The 21,379-nt window shown below is 47.3% G+C and overlaps 1 protein-coding gene across 23 annotated transcripts in view; it reads left to right on the forward strand.

The window, feature by feature from the left end:
- Nucleotides 1-21,379, forward strand: part of LOC139755581 (uncharacterized) — an 887,125-nt gene that overhangs the window by 13,030 nt on the left and 852,716 nt on the right. The gene's annotated exons all lie outside the window — the stretch shown is intronic.

The raw sequence follows: 21,379 nt of genomic DNA on the forward strand, positions 1-21,379 counted from the left end.
TCAAGTCGTCGAGCTGCAGCGGTTCACCCAAAATAACATCTTTGACCAGACTCCCGGAACGAATGAAACTCCCGCCTCCGCCTCCGCTCGTAATTGTCGGGAGTAGAGCCGTACTGCAGCTGTGGGTCCTGGCTGATGCCAATAATGACGCAACTTTGCCGGGAGTTGTGAGTGAGTGAGTGAGTGATCGTTACAGTCAGGTAGGCCAGAACACACGAGATTTAAAAGGGTTGCTAGAGTTCAACCATCGTTACAGACAACTGTGTTGGGCGGGCATTCCGAGGTGTTATGGTCCCTCCCCACCCCGATATGTTTGTGCTACGCTTCGAGGCTGAGCGAGCTAGCGCTATGTCCACAGACGCCATAATGTTGTTTGATGTGTTCTACAGTAACTTTTATTCCTTTATTCCAGGTCCTTGGATGATTGCTTGAAAGCAGCTTCTGGAAAGGAAGAGAGAGAAAAAGGAAAGAATTACCAAATGCGAGGTATTAAACACTCAAGTTGGAGGAGTTTAAAACTTCAAGATACGTAAATATTTAGCTACCGTATTCCAGACGTTTTGACTAACAGATTCGAGACATTTAAGACATATGATAACCAAATCCGATACATTGAACGGCCAAATTAAAGTACCAAAGCCAAGATATTTGATTATTATATTCGAGACTTTACCATCAGATCCAAGACATTTAACTTTACATATTTGAGACATTTAACTACCAAATCCGAGACATTTTAGATACTATATTCGAGGAGTTAAATACCAGATTCGAGATATTTAACTTCCATATTGGAAACACATAACTACCATGTTCGAGATATTTCACCACTAGATCTAAGACATTTAACTACCAAATCAGAGACAATTAACCACCAGTATTCGAGAAATTTAGCTAAAAGATTTGAGGCATGTGGCTACCAAATTCAGGCTACATATTTTTGATATTTTCCTTTCGCTTGTTATTGAAGGTGGAATGGGGAAGTTTGTAATACTATCTAAATGGAATCTGTTGGACCCCCTCGAGGAATCTTATCTATGGGGGTTCATACTACTATGATCTCTCTCTCTCTCTCTCTCTCTCTCTCTCTCTCTCTCTCTCTCTCTCTCTCTCTGGTGGGTAGTAGGTGGTAGGCAGCCACCCACCCTACGGGAGACCTTGTATATTACCGTTACTACCCGCCTCGCTATCGGGGGCCTAGGTCACGAGGCGGAGCAAGCCAGCACTTTAGTGGCTGTCAGTTGGCACTCCTTTGGCCCAGTTAGCTGTCTTTTCTTTCTGCCACACCCACACTTGGGCTACTGGCTTTCATTCCACAAATACACAGTGTCTCCGGCTCACACACATAGCACTTAAGAACGCGTAACCTTAAGATATTCCTGCCGTGAGTGCTACGCGCTAGCCATTCCTTTAGGCATAATATCGTCGTAAATACATCTAGTGCAGGGCTGCGTCCGGCTTATAATGAAGAGAAATTGTTGGAGGAATTAATTCATACAAATTGGATACATTGTCAAGTGTCATCTCTCTTTGCGCAAACGAGAGTATGATAATCTCCTTTGCAGGTTTGTACAATATATGTATAAACTGTTTTGTATCTAATCACCGTAGATTTGTTTTTATTATTGTTTATGGATTTTACTCGTGCTGTCATAGAAAATATAGGGGGATTTTAGGGTAGAATTAGCCTTAGGTTGTTGTTATTATTGTTTATAGATTTCACTCGTGCTGTCCTAGAATGTTTTGGAAGAGTTTAGCTTTGAGTGTGTTGGAGGATTTAATTGTAGAATTAGCGTAGCTTACGATGACTCAGAAATAGCACAGCAGTACTGAACTAAGCAGATATCTAGGGAGGAATTAGCTCAGCAGTAGCCTACTAGAGCAGCACTTTAGCCCAAAAGTTGTCTAGCTTAGCTGTAGCATAACAGTAGTTAAGCCTAGCATAGCCCAGCTTGGCTGTGGCTTAGGTTGTTGGCTGTAGCTTGGCAGTTACTTGGAAAACACTTAAATTGGCTACCTTATCAGGTAGCAATATCTTAGCAAGGCTGTAGCTTAGCTTCGTAGTTGTTTAGAAAAGAGGTAACCTAGCATAGCGTAGCTGTAGCCTGGTGACGCTTAACGGTAACCTGGCCTAGAAATAGTATAATGTGCCAGTAATCTTGCTTTGATGTAGCTTAGCAAAGCAGTAGCATAGCCCAGTCGGCTAGGCGTAGCATACTGTAGCAAAGCAGTAGCATAGACTAGTCAGATAGGCCTAGCATACCATAGCAGTAGTCTTGTATTACAGTAGCCTAACCCAGTTTAGCCTAGCCGGTAAGTTTTCTTGTTTAACTTTAGCATACCGTAGCAGTAGCTTAACACAGTGATAGCCTTGCCTTGCATAAGCCTAATCCCGCAGTGCAGTAGGCCGACCGGAAACCGCCATGTTGTTAGTAATCCACCAGAATACGAGTTTGAGGTCCCTGTACCCCCCAGTGCAGTATACTCCACCCTCCAACCGCCCACCCACCCACCCAAGAATCAAAATGCAAATTGAATACACGCGGAAAATATTAAGAGTTCACGGGTATAAGCAGTGTGGCCCAATGTCGCGGGACTTAGGATGCAAGTTGTGGTGTATGACTTAGGATCACTTCATCCTAAGTTGCAGAGTTGTGGAAGTGTTAAGTCGGTCGGCCTCCTACCCATTTTCTTCGTCGAAGAATTTGGTGGCGACACTCGGGTACAGAGTACTGGGGAAGAGAGTGAGACGTGTATATATATATATATATATATATATATATATATATATATATATGTGTGTGTGTGTGTGTGTGTGTGTGTGTGTGTGTGTGTCACCTTGCTGCCACGGGTATCTCTTGTCGACGTGGGTCTTATTTGCAGCGCTCAGGAAGGTAGCCACGTCCAGACCAAACACAGGTCGACAAGTGCAGTGATGTGTTTTTTTGTGGGGTGAGTGCAAGACAGATGAGGGATTTAAGTGTTCAGGATTTGAAAGATAAGAGAGTAAGAAATAAGTGCAGTATAGTACAGAGGGAAGAAAGCTTAAGATTTGAGAACAGAGTATGTTGATGGAGTAATTGTTGATCTGAAATTATGTCACAAGATGGGCGGTTGACTTGGGACCTACTTGTTTAAAAGAGATAACGGGTGACTAATGCCATGATTTCTGTATTTCTTGTGGTTATGGTGTTCATGCTGGAGTCATTGACTTGAGTTAATGAAGAACCAAAGCATCAAGAGGTAAACTACAGGTCGTGTATCGGACACACTTATTCTAGCTATCAACATTTTTTTTTAACTGAATTCAGCGATACGATCCGTGAACTCGACGGCACGGCATTTGAGCACGGTGGCACGACCCCTGAGCACAACATTAGGACACTTGAGCACGGCAGTACGACTGGAGCACAAGGGTATGTGACCCATGTATGATGATACCATGACATTTTCAGGTCAAAGGACGACCAGCCCCTCATACCCAGAGGTCGCGCCCACACCTTCGTCTGAAGGGTCGCACCGTCGTGCTCGAGGGGATTGAGAACGCTGGTAATGTGGGTCTGGTTAGCGGACCCCTTGTCTGTGAAGCGTTTGGAAAGCCCTGTATTGTTCTCCTCAGTAGGGGCCAGAGACCAGAGCATCGTACATGACATGTCAAAATGTCTTTTTGTTTCGCTTCTTAAGTCATGACGTGATACAGCTTTTACTGAAGACGTGTTCACGTAGTTTGCTTTTCTCTTCCCAGACATAATGATACGAGGCGTGTACACACACACACACACACACACACACACACACACACACACACACACACACACTTACATACACAGTGTAAGGATTGTGTAACGTACCTATTTTTTTTCTCTCTGGGGTGGAGTGAAGGTTGGGGGGGAGGGGGGTGGATAGGCTGCACGTGAGATGACTGTGTAGATCTGGCGATACTAGGGTACAAATCTTATCCCCCCCACCACCCCCGCCCACCCCATCGGGGAGTGAGAAAATGGAAGCAGACAACACCACCCCAGTTGTCTCGTGCTGGAGCCATTAAGCTGGTCGTCCGGGAACCACACGGTGTGTGTGGTTGGTAGTTATGGTGTGTAGAAGTTGATATCCGATCGCCCTCCTCCATGGTAAGTGTGTGTGTGTGTGTGTGTGTGTGTAGGCGACGGACCTGGAGGTGTAACGTCATTTGTCCCGAGGTATTTGCAACACAACGACGATGGTGTTACCAATGGTATTATGGTCGCCATAGCCTTTGCTCTGGCCCATCAGGGGATTGAGGCCAGAGGTCACACACCGCTGGCATAACCCAAGGGTCGTGCCTTCCGTTGCGAGGAGGTCGTACATTCACGACTGCGAGTCTATACCAGAAGTTATTATCGCCTCGGGCTGTTCGTTAACATTATTATAATGAGGCGAGGTGAGCGGCGGTGAGGGCGAACCCATCGCATGGAACTCATGAAACAGATCATTGTGGTGCCAGCCACTTCCGTGGTCCACGAATCCATTTTCCCCCACTTTTATTGGCTGGCTGGATCGACGTCCAGCTCTTGCCTTGCATCTCTTGACGGGGAGACACAAAGCCTGGTGTCGCCTGCGTTCGACTCGACTGTTCTGACGATACCGGGGCGAATAACCGAACTTTGTGCGGAGCTCTGGCAACTGATATCCGGTTACTGGGATGACGGAATTCATTCTGGGCCGATGCCTGTATTCTGAATCACTTGGGTGGGGGAGGAGGAGGAAGAGGAGGAGGTTGACTCGCCTTGATGGTCTGTGTTGGAGGAGGGGAGCGGAGGACGAGGCTAGTAGGGTGCACAGCACTGAGGTCTCCGTTGAGGCTAGGATGCACAGCACTGAGGTCTCCGTTGAGGCTAGGATGCACAGCACTGAGTTCTCCGTTGAGGCTAGGATGCACAGCACTGAGGTCTCCGTTGAGGCTAGGATGCACAGCACTGAGGTCTCCGTTGAGGCTAGGATGCACAGCACTGAGTTCTACGTTGAGGCTAAGATTCACAGCACTGAGGTCTCCGTTGAGGCTAGGATGCACAGCACTGAGGTCTCCGTAGAGGCTAGGATTCACAGCACTGAGGTCTCCGTTGAGGCTAGGATGCACAGCACTGAGGTCTCAGTTGAGGCTAGGATGCACAGCACTGAGGTCTCCGTTGGTTATAAGAGTTGTGTTTTTAAATAAGCTTCCGTGAAGTATGATGCGAGGATGGGTGGGTTGTGGGAGGGAGGACTGGGGGAAGCTGTGAGGAGAGAGGGGGTGTTTCCGACCCACCCCACGGGAGTGTGCGACCCGTAAAGGCTTCAGCCGCGGGTGTGGAAGTTAAGTAATGTACGGCGGGAAAAGTTTTAGGGCTGGTCTAAGGAGACCTGGTGACTGTGCGGTGGGCAAGGGAGCCATCCTGAATAGATGGTGGATTAATGCTTATTGATATCTGTGGATTGGAGGTTTTCAGTATCCCGACGTATGGTGTAGGTATAGACAGAGAGGGGGAGGAGTATAGGTGTATAACCCTCATAGTATGATATTAATTAAGGGAACACGTTAAGGGAAGGGTAATGATATGAGAAAGATAACGTGAAGACATGAACCATTAAAGGTGCCTGGTTGTTGTGAATGGTACCGTCATGCAGGTGTGGGAGATAGGTAAGAAGCCGATGAAGACCTGTGATAACATTGGGGGGGGGGGGTGTGGGTCAAAGGTTGAGAGAGAGAGAGAGAGAGAGAGAGAGAGAGAGAGAGAGAGAGAGAGAGAGAGAGAGAGAGAGAGAGAGAGTCAGCGGGTGGGTGACTGAAGGTTGTTTGGTATTTTAGAGAAGAATGTCGAGTCAGTGGTTGTGTTGTGTCTGTTGTTGTCACGTAACGGCTCACTTATATGTCCTGAGTGAATTGTAGTAATTTTGGGGATCTTTGTGTACTCGTCGGAACATGACATCAGTGAGCGAATGAGGGAGGCGTGGCCAGTAGACACAGTCAGTGTGCGCTGCTGCACGGGAAATGGAATTGAAATAAAGATATTGTGTTTCTGAATGAATCGTGGACTGTACTTCTTTTTGATACTTGATTTTGTTAAACCTTCGATGTAGAAGTCTCCTGCATATCTATCTATCTAGATATCTACATACATAGATAATCCACTCGAACCTGTGTCAAGCCAGGGAGGATTATAAGACATCTACTGCAAGACCACTTAAATATATCGTCAGGTTATATTTATTTTTTAGTTTAGTGGATGAGGCAAACTTGGTTGTGGGAGGAAGGGAAAAGGTGTTCGCTGAGCTCAGCCGACCAGTCCGTCTTGTATATGCTTGCCTCCTCCTCCTCCTCCTCCTCCTCCTGCAGCCATCATGACCCATGTCCTTCACGTACCCCGACGGTATATCTATGGATGGTTCTCTCTCCCCACTGGAGCCCTGTAGTCTCTTCGAGGTTATTGACTGGTTCAGTTGGCATCGCTGTGCCTGTCCGCTGTGTAGGTTGCCCCAGCAGCCGTAGCCCGTCGTGCCTCGTTCCCTCCCTCTTCGCTGACGTGGCGAATGTAAATTGAAGAATTGAGATGGAGTACCACACCCGCCGGTGGCCAACGTAGGAAATATTTTAAACTCACGTCTCGCCTCTTGTAACCAGACCCGCCGCAGTTGCCTGACGCTCGCTACAATCACTGTCTTGTTACACACCTCTGTAGTGTTTTGCTCCCGCTACTCTGTGTGTGTGTGTGTGTGTGTGTGTTGATGTAAAAGCTTCGGAGATGGCCTCGTCAAGTGAAAGTGTCGTAGATAGGGTTGAAAAGTGATGAATATTTATTAAAACGACAGTGTCGGATGTTTAGCGTTTTGAGGTGGTCGATGTGAGTTGAATGCAAGTGACCGAAATGGTGGTTCGTTGTTTTACATTATCTTCTGATTGGGCGAAGGGTCTTTCCATTTATAAAGATGTATCGTCCTCCTTTGTGTGTTTACAGCAACACACACACACACACACACACACACACACACACACAGTATTCCGTCCTTACCACAGGGGAAATGAAACACGATAAGTCCCCAACTGCACTTTCGTGTAATGATCACATCTCTAGGGGAGATACAGGAAAGAAATATAACAGTCAGTTGATATACAACGAAGAGAGATATTCCCATATATATATATATATATATATATATATATATATATATATATATATATATATATATATATATATATATTAGTGTGACTGGCCATGACTCTCACGGTCTCCCCTGAGTCCTGGGTAACCCAAGCATTATCGTGAGGCAGTCTGGATTTCTCGGTCCTGGAGCACTGATCATATCCGGGTTCCTGGCGGCTGGAGATACCACAGACGTGGGTATCTTTCCTTGATTGCTGGCTGCAGGGACGGGGTTTTGCAGTTCAAGATTTTAGGATGATTTTAGGATGATTTTTGTTGACTGGAGTGAGGAAGGTTTTTTTTTTTCGGAAGGGGTTTCTTGGGTTTTTTTTAGGACGTATGGGTTTTAGGGGTTGATTTTTGGGAGGGGATTTCTTGAAGGGGTTTTTACGATTGATGAATGAAAGGATTTTTTTTTTTTTTCTCCTAAGTGGAAGATTTTGGAAGAATTTTGTTGGAGGGTTCTTCGGAGGGATTTCGTTGCAGGTGTCTTGAGGTTGCGGTGAACAAGAAGACGGTGGAAATATGGAATAAGAATTTAAAGTAATGGATCACCCAGGTGTCCAGGAGTACACCAAGGCACTCACACCATCTGCCGGAAGAACAAACGTTGGCCTTGTGCACCCTCGAACGCCCTAATCCACTTCAGGGTTCCGCAATCCCATGCGATTTGTGAATGGGCGGAGGAGGTGGAGCTTGAGGCACCTCACTACTGGGACTTTTGGTTCGTGTGTCTGGTGTTCCGCAGCTGTATGGTTACCCTGGGGTGCGACTGCTGGTGTGAGGGGAAAGTGGATAGTGCATTGCTTGTGTATATTGGACGTGTTACTTGCCTTACCGCTGGTCCGAGGAGAAATAGAAAGGACAGTAGAGTGAGTAGTGCTTTAAGTATTACTTTACGTAGTTGTCTGTGTATTAAAAGTGCCATGTGTTTCCCACTAGTCTGAAAGGATATAGGAAATGCAGTAGTTGCTATACTTAGTTCAGTGCAGGGGGTGAGCAGTGAAGTAGCTTGCGTGTTAGTTAGTGGTGTGACTTACATTATTGGCTGTTGCTGTTTTGTTGGACGTGCTTGATCGTCATCAGCATTGTTACACGAAGTAGACTGAGTGCTCTATTGTTACTTGAAGGAGCCTTAGTACTAGCGACCGTCATCCGGAGGAGACTTAGTGCTCCAGACTGTTACCTGGAAGTGATGTAGTAGTGCCTTTAAGTGTTACCTGAAGGAGCCATAGTGCCCCTGACTTTCACCTGAAGAAGCGTCACCATTTCAGCCTGTTACCTTGAAGGAGTCTTGCTGTTCCAGATTGTTACCTGAAGCAGTAGCATCAGACTCATCGTCAGTAGCAGCAGCGGCCCTAAATCGCTCTTGAGACATCTTGGCCAGGGTGCGGGCCGCTGTGGGAGGAGGGTCAAGATATCTTGGCCAAGGTGCGGGCCGCTGTGGGAGGAGGGTCAAGACATCTTGGCCAAGGTGTGTGGAGGCCAGGGGGATGTAGGCTGAGGTGGGTGGGAGAGGCAGGCCGCTGGTGTTGTATCCTCCCGTCTCTCTCATCTCCAGTGCGGTGGGTCCTTGGCTGGCTGAGCGCTCCCTCAAGTCCCGAGGGAGTCTTGACTGGGATTATGCAAAGAGCAGGACGCCTTCGTACATCCGCCGCCCCCCCGCCACCATCACCCACCGCAGTGTCGACCGTAATTAATGTCTCCTGAGCTGTCTCTTGTTTTATTTTCTCTCAGGAAGGTTTACGTTTATCGGAATTGCTCACTGAGGTTATAATGGCGGGTGGAATGGTGGTGTGGAGTGTGGCGAAGTGGAGTGGTGGTGGTGTGGAGTGTGGTGGAGTGGACTGTGGTGGTGGCGTGGAGTGAGTGTTGACGGTGCTGCATCACGGGAAAGCCACCAGCCACCAGCCAGCCAGCCGCCGCCACCCTCCTCTCCTCCTCCCCGGCCTGTCGTCCCGGGAGTGGAAGGGGAATGGGATGGTGAGTCAGACGTGAAGGATGGTCTAAATTTTTGTGAGTCAGATGTCGCGCCCGTAGGGAGGATAGATGGATAGTGTGGCCTCCCTCTCACTCACACCCACCCACCCATCCAGAGAGAGAGAGAGAGAGAGAGAGAGAGAGAGAGAGAGAGAGAGAGAGAGAGAGAGACGATGACAAGAGATGTATGAGACATGGAAGTTAGGCTGCCTTTTCAAGACACGGAAGGAGCAGCAGTGACTGGACGCGGAGGTAGGAACAAGTGAGGCGTGAAAGAAACACAGTCGATGATGAATCGGAGCTCAGAACACCATTTGACAAAACTTTTTTTTTTTTTTTCTAACGGACAGGCTGGCAGTAAAGGAGGAGACAATACCATACAGATGGGATCATAACTATGTTAGAAAGAGTTGAACACCAAGTGTTAAGAGTATTTACACTCAGGAGACCCAGAGGTATCAGTTCTGCCAGGCAGGGAAGGGAGATGGTAAGATGACTTTTGAGAAAATACTGAAGCAAGTCCAGTAGAAGTGGGGGAGGGTCATGATGAAAGGAGAACCCGCTCAGACTGGATCCAGCAACCAGATGGCATCTCGCCATTCGCTCTTGGGGGTTTCCTGGAAAACCCTGGCAAGCCGGGATGAGGGACATAACCGAACGGAATGAAAGCGAAGCAGCCTCCTAATGATATTGAAAAAAAAAAATGAGAAAAAAGAATGTGACGGAGACCTGGCTTTGAATTGTTGGCCAGTATTGCTAACAAGCTTGACCTGGAAGATACTGGATTGAATAACGAGAATCTGGTAGAGCCGGACTTGACTGCCACAAGCTGCCCATCTGGTAGACGGCGTGTGACGACCCTGCTAGTGATGGATAGTCGGAGTGTATACGCAGAGGGGGGGGGATGCCAGAAGACCTTTGATATTGCATTGTACCTCACAGAAGATTGATAAATGAAGCTGGACGTCCGATTGGCTGTGACATGAGGGCCGCTCAGATAAGACGGACAGCGACCTGATTGGTAAGGAACACAGAGCACATACCAGGACAGTCTTTGTCTTCTCAACCTGTAAGGTGGGAGCTGATGCAACAGTTTGGTCGCTTCAACTGCAGAGTCATTCAGAAAGGCTGAATATAAAAAAAATTTGTTGCGAGAACTGTACCAGATCGCAGGTCGGAGGAGGAGGTATAGAGAAGGAGAGGGAAGCGCTCGATTTATGTGCTAGAAGAAAGAGGAAGAGGAGTAAGATATGATGACTGTATATTGTATTTCTTAAAGAGATCAAAACGAACCGTCCTGTTGTAGCACAAGGGCGGAACACTTCTCTTGTAGTATTAGAACACCGAAATGGTAGTGGAAGAGTAGAACACTCCTGTCGTCGTAGAAGAACAGAACAGTTCTGTCTGAGTAGAAGAGTAGAACAGGTCTGTTGTGGGAGTAGAGTAGGACAGGTATGTGGAGGGAGAGGAGAACAGTTATGTTATAGTAGAAGAGTAGAACAGTTCTGTGGTAGTAGGAGAGTAGAACAGTTATGTGGTAGTAGGAGAGTAGAACAGTTGTGTGGTAGTAGGAGAGTAGAACAGTTATGTGGTAGTAGGAGAGTAGAACAGTTATGTGGTAGTAGGAGAGTAGAACAGTTATGTGGCAGTAGGAGAGTAGACCAGTTCCGTAATCGTAGAAATGTAGAGCAGTTCCCTGATGGCAGAAGTGAGTGCAGGAGAGTGAGACAGCTGGAAGATGGACGGGAGGAGCACGTAGGATTCGTTTGAGAGGAACGTCTTCAAGTGAGAGTTACGGCTTCGTGGAACAAGCTGAAGCAAGAACACGTTGATATATACATACCACCCCCAGCTGCTGGCAGACCCAAGGAACCGCAGGACCGGAAAAAAAAAATTTACTGATAAGAAGCCCAGGGCCTCACGAGTGTACACCTCCCTCCCCGAATTGCAAAAATAGCCACTGCACTGAAATAGACACACACACACACACACACACACACACACACACACACACACACACACACACACGCACGCACACACGTCAAAAGGAGAAAGAACAATTGACGAACAGCTGATCAGGTTCCGGAGCCCCCAAAGAGATACCCGGCTCCTTCCCTCCCCGACCCAGCTGTTGGTGGGGTGGTCTGGTGCCTCAAAGGATCCCCCCCTCATCCCTTCCCCTTCTCGGACCAGCTGATGGGGGTGCGGAGCCCCGAAGGATCCCCCCTACCCCTTCCTCTTCTCGGGCCAGCTGATGGGGGTCCGGAGCCACGTAGGCCCCCTCCGGCGGGTGCTGCGGCCTGCTGACCCAGCAATATATCGATCTCGGGCTGTCACCTGGCCCGCCATTACGCCTCGCTACTCACCATTCAATTGTACTGCCTTACTGTAGTGGGGGAGTATACAGCCTTATTGTAGTGGGGGAGTATACTGCCTTACTGTAGTGGGGGAGTATACTGCCTTACTGTAGTGGGGAAGTATACTGCCTTACTGTAGTGTGGGAGTATACTGCCTTACTGTAGTGGGAGAGTATACAGCCTTACTGTAGTGGGGGAGTATACTGCCTTTTACTGTAGTGGGGGAGTATACTGCCTTACTGTAGTGGAGGTGTATACTGCCTTACTGTAGTGGGGGAGTATACTGCCTTACTGTAGTGGGGGAGTATACAACCTTACTGTAGTGGGGGAGTATACTGCCTTACTGTAGTGGGGGAGTATACTGCCTTATTGTAGTGGGGGAGTATACTGCCTTACTATAGTGGGAGAGTATACTGCCTTACTGTAGTGGGGGAGTATACTGCCTTACTGTAGTGGGGGAGTATACTGCCTTACTGTAGTGGGGGAGTATACTGCCTTACTGTAGTGGGGGAGTATACTGCCTTACTGTAGTGGGGGAGTATACTGCCTTACTGTAGTGGGGGAGTATACTGCCTTACTGTAGTGGGGGAGTATACTGCCTTACTGTAGTGGGGGAGTATACTGCCTTACTGTAGTGGGGGAGTATACAGCCTTACTGTAGTGGGGGAGTATACTGCCTTACTGTAGTGGGGGAGTATACAGCCTTACTGTAGTGGGGGAGTATACTGCCTTACTGTAGTGGGGGAGTGTATTACTACCCTTTAGTACTGAAGATTAAGGTGTATTTCCACATTGTACTGGGAGGAACTGTTTTACTCTACTGTAGTAAGGTAAGAACTGGATTAGGAGAGCTGCTGTGGTATCACACTGTATTGGGAGAACAAGTCTTCTAATCTAATTTAGTGCTATGTTTGTACCCACTCCCACTCCAGCTGTAGTGGATGCTGCATTGGTCAGCGTATTGTATTGTGCTTGTAAGACTGTAGTTACAAGTCCCACTGAATACTTTCACGGGATTTTGTGTGAATAAAGTAGTACATACACACACACACACACACACACACACACACACACACACACACACACACACACACACACACACACATTTTCTCCATGGAGCAGGGAATTTCCATTGAAATACTTGAAGGTAAAACATTACAGAAGAAAAAAAAAATGTAATTGATTACTTTTGCAAGGAATTACAGGATTGATAGGAGTATAATTGTGTCATAACCAGGACGTGAACTTTTTGTATATATATATATATATATATATATATATATATATATATATATATATATATATATATATATATATATATATAAATATATACATACATGAGAGAGAGAGAGAGAGAGAGAGAGAGAGAGAGAGAGAGAGAGAGAGAGAGAGAGAGAGAGAGAGAGAGATTAATAATATACTGGCATTAATGCTTTGATGTAATTACTGATCTCATACACAGTGTCCGTAAAAGTTTTTTTCCTCTTCCTCTTTTTCCCCGCTGCAGTTTGTGAGTTGGTAGGAGTGTTGGTGGGCAGCTGTGGGAAAAATGACATGTTTGAATTTACAAGTTCAAGCGTACATGTAAAGCTTTTATATATATATATATATATATATATATATATATATATATATATATATATATATATATATATATATATACATATATTTTTTTTTTATTTGATTTGAATTATTAGGTTCTCTTCTGCGACAGAGCAATTCAGCCTTTTTCTTTTTTGCTTAGGAAATTATCAGAAGTTGTTAGATATTTTTACGATGGGAGGGGGTGGATGTCTGCAGTGGGAGGGGGTAATTTGTCTACAGTGGGAAGGGGGGGGGATAAATGTCTCTCCAATGGGAGGGGGGTAAAGATCTACAGTGGGAGGGGATAAATGTCTACTGTAGGAGGGAGTAAATGACTGTATTGGAGGGGTGTGAATGCAAGAGGATGCGAAGGTCTCCCCGTTGCTGAGCCTGTGTGTGTGTTTTCCCTTCAAGAGAAACCCAGGGACCAGAAGACGCCAGCAGATCGCCAGCACCAGAATCACCTCAGAAAAAAATATGACAAAGGACCCAGGCCGTTGTCTGAACCCGGGCAGCTGGCCTTTGAGAAGAACTGCCTGGTATTATAGAAGGAGTATTGGTGCAACTTGTGTGTGGGAGGGAGGGAAGGTCGAGAGGGAAGGCTTTCTCCGCGGATGCATTGTGTCACTGCGAGCAGCTCCACCTGGGCCACACAGTCCACGCAGTGACACGACTGGCAGCAGTGAAACTGGAAAGAGGAAGTTTAGCCAAAAGGCGTTTCAGAGAATGGGTATTGGTCTCGAAACGGCACGAGAATCGGTGGCGAAACTTTAAAAGAGAAGTTTCGCCAGGACACACGTTTCAGAGAATGGGTTTTGCTCTCGATGCGGGACGCGAATTAGAGGGCGAAACTGGAGGAAGTTTCGCCAGGATGTTTGAAACTCTTTATGTTACTCGGGAGGCAGCGTGAGAGACTGGTGAAACGGGGGACGTTTCGTTAGAACATGCCTTCAAGGTGGTGTTTCAGATGGTTTGTTAAAGACGTGGTGCGGTTTTGTTAGGAAATTTGACTGGACGTTTTTTGAATGGTTAGAAAAATACTGATTAGATTTGATAGTTTGTTAGGCGCGTGTCGAGTCATTCTCTGAACACGACGACACATTTTTTTTTTTTGTTAGAAGTTTTGCACAGGAGTTTATTAGGTATATTTAGGAACGAATGGGAACGCATTTTGTTGTGGATATTTAGTGAAATATACTGAGAGCGAATTAACACACGTTTTCGTAGGGGACTTATTGAAATATCTGAAATGGGGATGCATGTATTTCCTGATATGTTTTGGTAAAATGTCAGAAAGGAATTGTTTCTTTCTGGCACGTACTCGTGGATACTCTCTCTCTCTCTCTCTCTCTCTCTCTCTCTCTCTCTCTCTCTCTCTCTCTCTCTCTCTCTCTCTCTTTATTTATTTATTTATTTATTTATTTATTTATCATACTTCGTCGCTGTCTCCCGCGTTAGCGAGGTAGCGCAAGGAAACAGACGAAAGAATGGCCCAACCCACCCCACATACACATGTATATTCGTACATGTATATATACATATCATACCTCGAAAAAAAAGCGGCATCATGTGTGACAGACGCACGGCAGCATTGTCTTAATAACTTCAAAGACCGGTAATACACTTCGGGATGCCGTAATTACATTCAGAAATCTGAAGTTTTTGACACACTGGTGCCTTGCCTAATGGCCCTTGTAGATGAAGCTTAATGTTCCGGGTTGTAAAGGATGGCTTTTAACTTGCTTAATATTCTCTTTACACTTCTCTTCGTTACGGAAGAGCTTCACGATGGGAGGAGGAGGAGGGCCAGGTAACACAAGACCTGATGGTCCGTGACGAGGTCACCTGTTGGGAAGGACAGATTAAAAAGAAATATATAACGTCTTCCCTTTCATTTGCAAGGTAACAGTACAAGAGGGAGGGAATTGCCAGCCTCAGCTTCGTCGCCTGCTATACGTAGGAGATACGTGGGTTACGGTATTCATATTCCCCTTTTAGCAGTGAATATATATATATATATATATATATATATATATATATATATATATATATATATATATATATATATATATATATATATATATATGCGTGTATGTATACCAGAAACATTTTTCATTAGAGTTAAACTTTTATAATGGAATACAGGGATTACAGGAGACGCATACACGCAAGATACAGAGAAAACAGGGAAGGATTCATCATATTCATATATTCTAATTTATTTGTGTAGGTGAGTTTTTACGCCATCACCTCTCGCAGCGAGAGCAGATAATTCCTGGAATCCTTGGCAAGGGATTTGGAAAATTTGACTCGCAGATGAGTGGGATTGGATGTATTTTTGATGTTATAGATATATAGGTGAAGAGCGGCTTAGTGTTTTTCATTTGTGGGATTTGGCCTGTATCTTGTGGGAGCCGTGTGGTGAGGTTGGTGGGGTGGGATGGGGGGGGGGGTTAATTGCGAGGGTGAGGGGGGGGTGGTGGAGGAGGAGGTGTAATGGGAGGAGGTCCGGGGTAAAGGGTGTTTTAAGGGGAGACCGAGAGGAGGTATTGATTGATGGTGATGATTGTGTGTCACAGTGTCCAGTACCGGCGTGGGGTTGTGAATGAGGTCCTCCTCCTCCCCCCACCCCACCCCCCCGACTCTTCCCCCAACAAGCTGTTCCTGATGACGTGTTCAGTAGGGAGGAGGGGGGGCGGTGCTAATGTGGGGAGGGGGGGTTAAGGGGGTAATTGGGGAGTACTAGTGTTGGGGATGGGGGATTACCGGCGGGCTGCTGGTGTGGACGATGGTTGGAGGGAGGGAGGGAGGTTGGGAAGTATTAGGAATGGTCAATGTTTGCATTGGTGGGAAGGGGGGGTTAGGGTTGAGTGTACGTCGCCTTTGATGGTGGGACTGGTGGCCACGACGGGTCTGGGGTTGGTTGAGGCCACGAGGATAGAGGTGGTACGCTAGGGGTTAGGGAATAGGGTTGGTTCGTGAGGAGGCTACGGGCTGGATAGATGATGTGCGCCAAGAGACGAGGAAAGGGATAGTGCTTGAGATTAGGGGATGGGTAGAGGATGTGCCTAGGAGGTAAGGATAGGGATGGTGTTTGGTATGGATAGATAAGGATAGTAGTCGCAGGAGGCCGTGATAGATAGCACAGGTGATGTGGGTCCATGGGTTTGTATTTGGGAGGTGGGGTAATGAGGGTAGGGAGTTCATTCTGCAAGGAGAACAGACCTCAGGGCATGGGGAGAATACAGGGAAGGGGTGGGGCGCGCGCCGGCGGGGCTGTCGGTCGGTGATGGGAGCTTCGGGCTTGTATGGGGAGGCAGCAAAGGAAAGCTGGCATGGGTGGAGCACGCCACATGGGAGGCGTGGCGCCTACCCACGCCATGCGAGAGGGTGGGAACCACGCCTTGTTGTAACCCCGAACCCCCAACCCAAGCTACCACCGCCATCAAGTAGACACCCACTTGGTCTGGAGACTCTGTTGTATAGCAGACTGACTGTCCGTCTGGCCTCCCTTCCCAGGCATTATTTGTGTTTAACACTATTTAACGTTTTCCCTCTACTTGGGCTCCCCAGCTTTGTGTTTTCTTATTAGATCGAGGACGGGCCAGGGCGGCTCTACGTTCTCCGGGGGTTGATGGTATGGCCGGGAGAATGTTGCTCCCCAGATATTGCCCCTAAAAAAAACCCCATTGATTTTCCGGGATAAACTATCACTGCAGATGGAGGTAGCGGATTTCATTATCCCTGATCTGCTCACCGCAGTCTTCAGCCGCTCTTGCACACATTCCACTCTCTCTCTCTCTCTCTCTCTCTCTCTCTCTCTCTCTCTCTCTCTCTCTCTCTCTCTCTCTCTCTCTCCTCACGCTTTTGGATGGCATCGCATGCCATTTCGTCCAAGGCACACTCGTCCGAGGGTATTCTTATCCTCTTTCGCATTGCCGTGATTTCATTTCCTGTAGAGGATGGATGGATGGAGAGGAGAGGGGGGGGGGGGATAAGAGGGCGAGTGATTCACTTGGCCTGATAGCTGAGCCAACATGCGGAGCTGCTGGCTAAATGCGCCTCCAGCTTGCTGTTGGCTCGTCTGACAACAACACTGGATGAGATGTGTGATGGACGAGTGAAGTGTTTGGCAAGGAAAACATACTGGGCCACTCGCCCCAGCCCTCCGGAACTCCTCATTTCTTAGGTAAATCTGGCCAGCTTTTCCTGCTCTTTGTGTGTGTTTGAGTGTATATATATATATATATATATATATATATATATATATATATATATATAGTGAACGAAAGCTTGGGGTGTCATATAAGGGTACCTTGCTTGCAAATGGAAAGAAGCAAAGCGTAGACTAAGAATGGTCGTTGGGTAATAAACCGAGATGGAATGGTAATTGTTTCGTGACCTTGTCATTGGCACATGGCACGCACTGGTGTCCTTGTCTTTATATAATACTGGAGTGAGGTCACGCCTCTCCCACTCTCTCAGGGCCGTTCTGGACCGCGCCTGCCCGAGCACTTGAGAATTCCTCGTTCAGTGCGTGTGGACGCGTCTGCCCAGCTAGCGGTGACGCGATTTCTGTTGATTTTTTTTTTGTTTTGTTTTGTTTATGGCGTCGGTACTGTCAGACGCAGAGCGTAGTCCAGGTTACGCAACGCCGGTGACCGTCCCCCTCTCCTTCATCCTCCTCGTTCATATCCGTCTGTTGATGTGGTGTCGTTGGGGTTGATGGAGTGGCTGCAAATACCTGTCTGTAATAACGTGTTTGCGTAGTACCGACACATACACACACACACACCACACACACACACACACACACACACACACACACACACACACACACACACACACACACCCCAAACTAAGCCAGGTATCCATTCATCGACGGTCTGCGAGGGAGGGACGAAGAGCTGGGGTTGGTTGTGGCCACGCGGGCGGCGACACAGCTTCCAGAACTCGAAACCTGTCGGCGCCCCGTGCGTGGATCATATCCATTGACGTCAACCACGACACCACGAGAGAGAGAGAGAGAGAGAGAGAGAGAGAGAGAGAGAGAGAGAGAGAGAGAGAGAGAGAGAGACGAAGGGAAGCGCATAGCCATGACTCGCTGTGTTTCGTTATGTCGGAACAACTTTAACCCGCGGGAGTGGCCAACTCACCGTACTGTAGGGACCTAATCACACCGCCGCTTTCTAAAACCTTTGTACTTCACATCGCACCTTTAACCGTAGGGCGACGGACGGGTACAGTTTATAGATGGAGGGGGATTTGGGCGTGTGGTTGTGGATTATATACCGAGACCTCGGTATCCACTTCCATTCCTCCCGTAGTGTGTGGGCGTTTCCCCCCCCACTTCAGGAGACCTACGGTGCTAGTAGCACGAACAGGTGTCCTGGGTCAGGGGAGGTAAACACAGACAGTGATCCGTGAGCCACGTCTTGTTGTGTATGATTTACATCCCCCCCAGGGTTTACTGTAAAGTGTACGGCACTGCAGCTTTACACACTGGAGGTTTCCGGTAAGGGAGTGAGGGAGTGTATCCTCCGGTGATGCCACCGCTGGTCGCCAGGTGGTGGTGGTGGCGGCGTCGTCGTCGTCGTTGATCTACGATCTCTCCCCGCGTGCGCTTTCTTCCTCCTTATTGAAGTTTGATCGTCCGGCCAGACTGTCGCGCCGCTAATGTCTCCCAACGACGGTTGGAGACCCGGACGCCGCTTCTTGGGGATGGAGCTCGTGTGTGTGTGTGTCGGAGGAGGTAGGTCGTCAGGAGCGTCCTCCAGTACTAATGCAAGGATTATTTCCAGTAAGAACCATTGCTACGATTCGTGTGACGTACTGGAGCCACGAACGTTGAGAGAGAGAGCGAGAGAGCGTCAGTGTGTCGTGAGGTAGCGGGGCGGACCCGTCATTGTTTGGGGGAGAGGTAATCATTACGATACAGACGAGGGGGAGGAAGGAGAGTGGACATAGTGCCTGCCTCATACATACGCTTTGGGATCCTATATCTTCTTCCATCATGATGAGGATGGAGGTATTTACTCATTATATGTATATATATATATATATATATATATATATATATATATATATATATATATATATATATATATATACTTATGGATGGTATTGCAGTGGAATTTATTAAAAAAGGGGGTGACTGTATTGTTGACTGGTTGGTAAGGTTATTTAATGTATGTATGACTCATGGTGAGGTGCCTGAGGATTGGCGGAATGCGTGCATAGTGCCATTGTACAAAGGCAAAGGGGATAAGAGTGAGTGCTCAAATTACAGAGGTATAAGTTTGTTGAGTATTCCTGGTAAATTATATGGGAGGGTATTGATCGAGAGGGTGAAGGCATGTACAGAGCATCAGATTGGGGAAGAGCAGTGCGGTTTCAGAAGTGGTAGAGGATGTGTGGATCAGGTGTTTGCTTTGAAGAATGTATGTGAGAAATACTTAGAAAAGCAAATGGATTTGTATGTAGCATTTATGGATCTGGAGAAGGCATATGATAGAGTTGATAGAGATGCTCTGTGGAAGGTATTAAGAATATATGGTGTGGGAGACAAGTTGTTAGAAGCAGTGAAAAGTTTTTATCGAGGATGTAAGGCATGTGTACGTGTAGGAAGAGAGGAAAGTGATTGGTTCTCAGTGAATGTAGGTTTGCGGCAGGGGTGTGTGATGTCTCCATGGTTGTTTAATTTGTTTATGGATGGGGTTGTAAGGGAGGTAAATGCAAGAGTCCTGGAAAGAGGGGCAAGTATGAAGTCTGTTGGGGATGAGAGAGCTTGGGAAGTGAGTCAGTTGTTGTTCGCTGATGATACAGCGCTGGTGGCTGATTCATGTGAGAAACTGCAGAAGCTGGTGACTGAGTTTGGTAAAGTGTGTGGAAGAAGAAAGTTGAGAGTAAATGTGAATAAGAGCAAGGTTATTAGGTACAGTAGGGGTGAGGGTCAAGTCAATTGGGAGGTGAGTTTGAATGGAGAAAAACTGGAGGAAGTGAAGTGTTTTAGATATCTGGGAGTGGATCTGTCAGCGGATGGAACCATGGAAGCGGAAGTGGATCATAGGGTGGGGGAGGGGGCGAAAATTTTGGGAGCCTTGAAAAATGTGTGGAAGTCGAGAACATTATCTCGGAAAGCGAAAATGGGTATGTTTGAGGGAATAGTGGTTCCAACAATGTTGTATGGTTGCGAGGCGTGGGCTATGGATAGAGATGTGCGCAGGAGGATGGATGTGCTGGAAATGAGATGTTTGAGGACAATGTGTGGTGTGAGGTGGTTTGATCGAGTAAGTAACGTAAGGGTAAGAGAGATGTGTGGAAATAAAAAGAGCGTGGTTGAGAGAGCAGAAGAGGGTGTTTTGAAATGGTTTGGGCACATGGAGAGAATGAGTGAGGAGAGATTGACCAAGAGGATATATGTGTCGGAGGTGGAGGGAACGAGGAGAAGAGGGAGACCAAATTGGAGGTGGAAAGATGGAGTGAAAAAGATTTTGTGTGATCGGGGCCTGAACATGCAGGAGGGTGAAAGGAGGGCAAGGAATAGAGTGAATTGGAGTCATGTGGTATACAGGGGTTGACGTGCTGTCAGTGGATTGAATCAAGGCATGTGAAGCGTCTGGGGTAAACCATGGAAAGCTGTGTAGGTATGTATATTTGCGTGTGTGGACGTGTGTATGTACATGTGTATGGGGGGGGGGGGTTGGGCCATTTCTTTCGTCTGTTTCCTTGCGCTACCTCGCAAACGCGGGAGACAGCGACAAAGTATAAAAAAAAAAAAAAAAAAAAAAAACTTATTCCATGTTCCCTTTGGTAGATGTTAACGTGCCGGTAGGGTACACAGCGGCCCCCCTCTGGCTCCGGTTTTCGAGGACGTTATCTTCCCTCGTGGTGTGTGTTGTCGTCTGGCTTTATATGTGGCCAGATTTTCCTGTATGTTATCCTTCCATCTGTTCTTGGGGCGCATACCCCATGGCAGCCAGCCCAAAGCCAACCGTAGCTTTGCGTATATATATATATATATATGTATATATTTGAAGCATTTTCCCCTCACCCAACACACCCTTTCCTTTCTCAAGCAGGAGGAGGAGGAGGAGGGAGGAGGTGGAGAGGGCAGCGTGTCCGTGCTGATAAAGGCGTGAGAGGGAGGGCACATGATAGAGCAGGCAATATACCCGCGAACTTGTCAAGGAGCAGCAGCAGGCAGCCAGCTCCCCAGCGCCGAGCCAATCGGAAACTTGCACCTCCCAAAGTTAGAAAATTGCGTCTTGGGCGAATCTTAGTTGGGTCGAGTTGGGAGAA

Source organism: Panulirus ornatus, chromosome 19, assembly GCF_036320965.1.
Source record: "Panulirus ornatus isolate Po-2019 chromosome 19, ASM3632096v1, whole genome shotgun sequence".
In the NCBI taxonomy this organism is placed as follows: domain Eukaryota; kingdom Metazoa; phylum Arthropoda; class Malacostraca; order Decapoda; family Palinuridae; genus Panulirus; species Panulirus ornatus.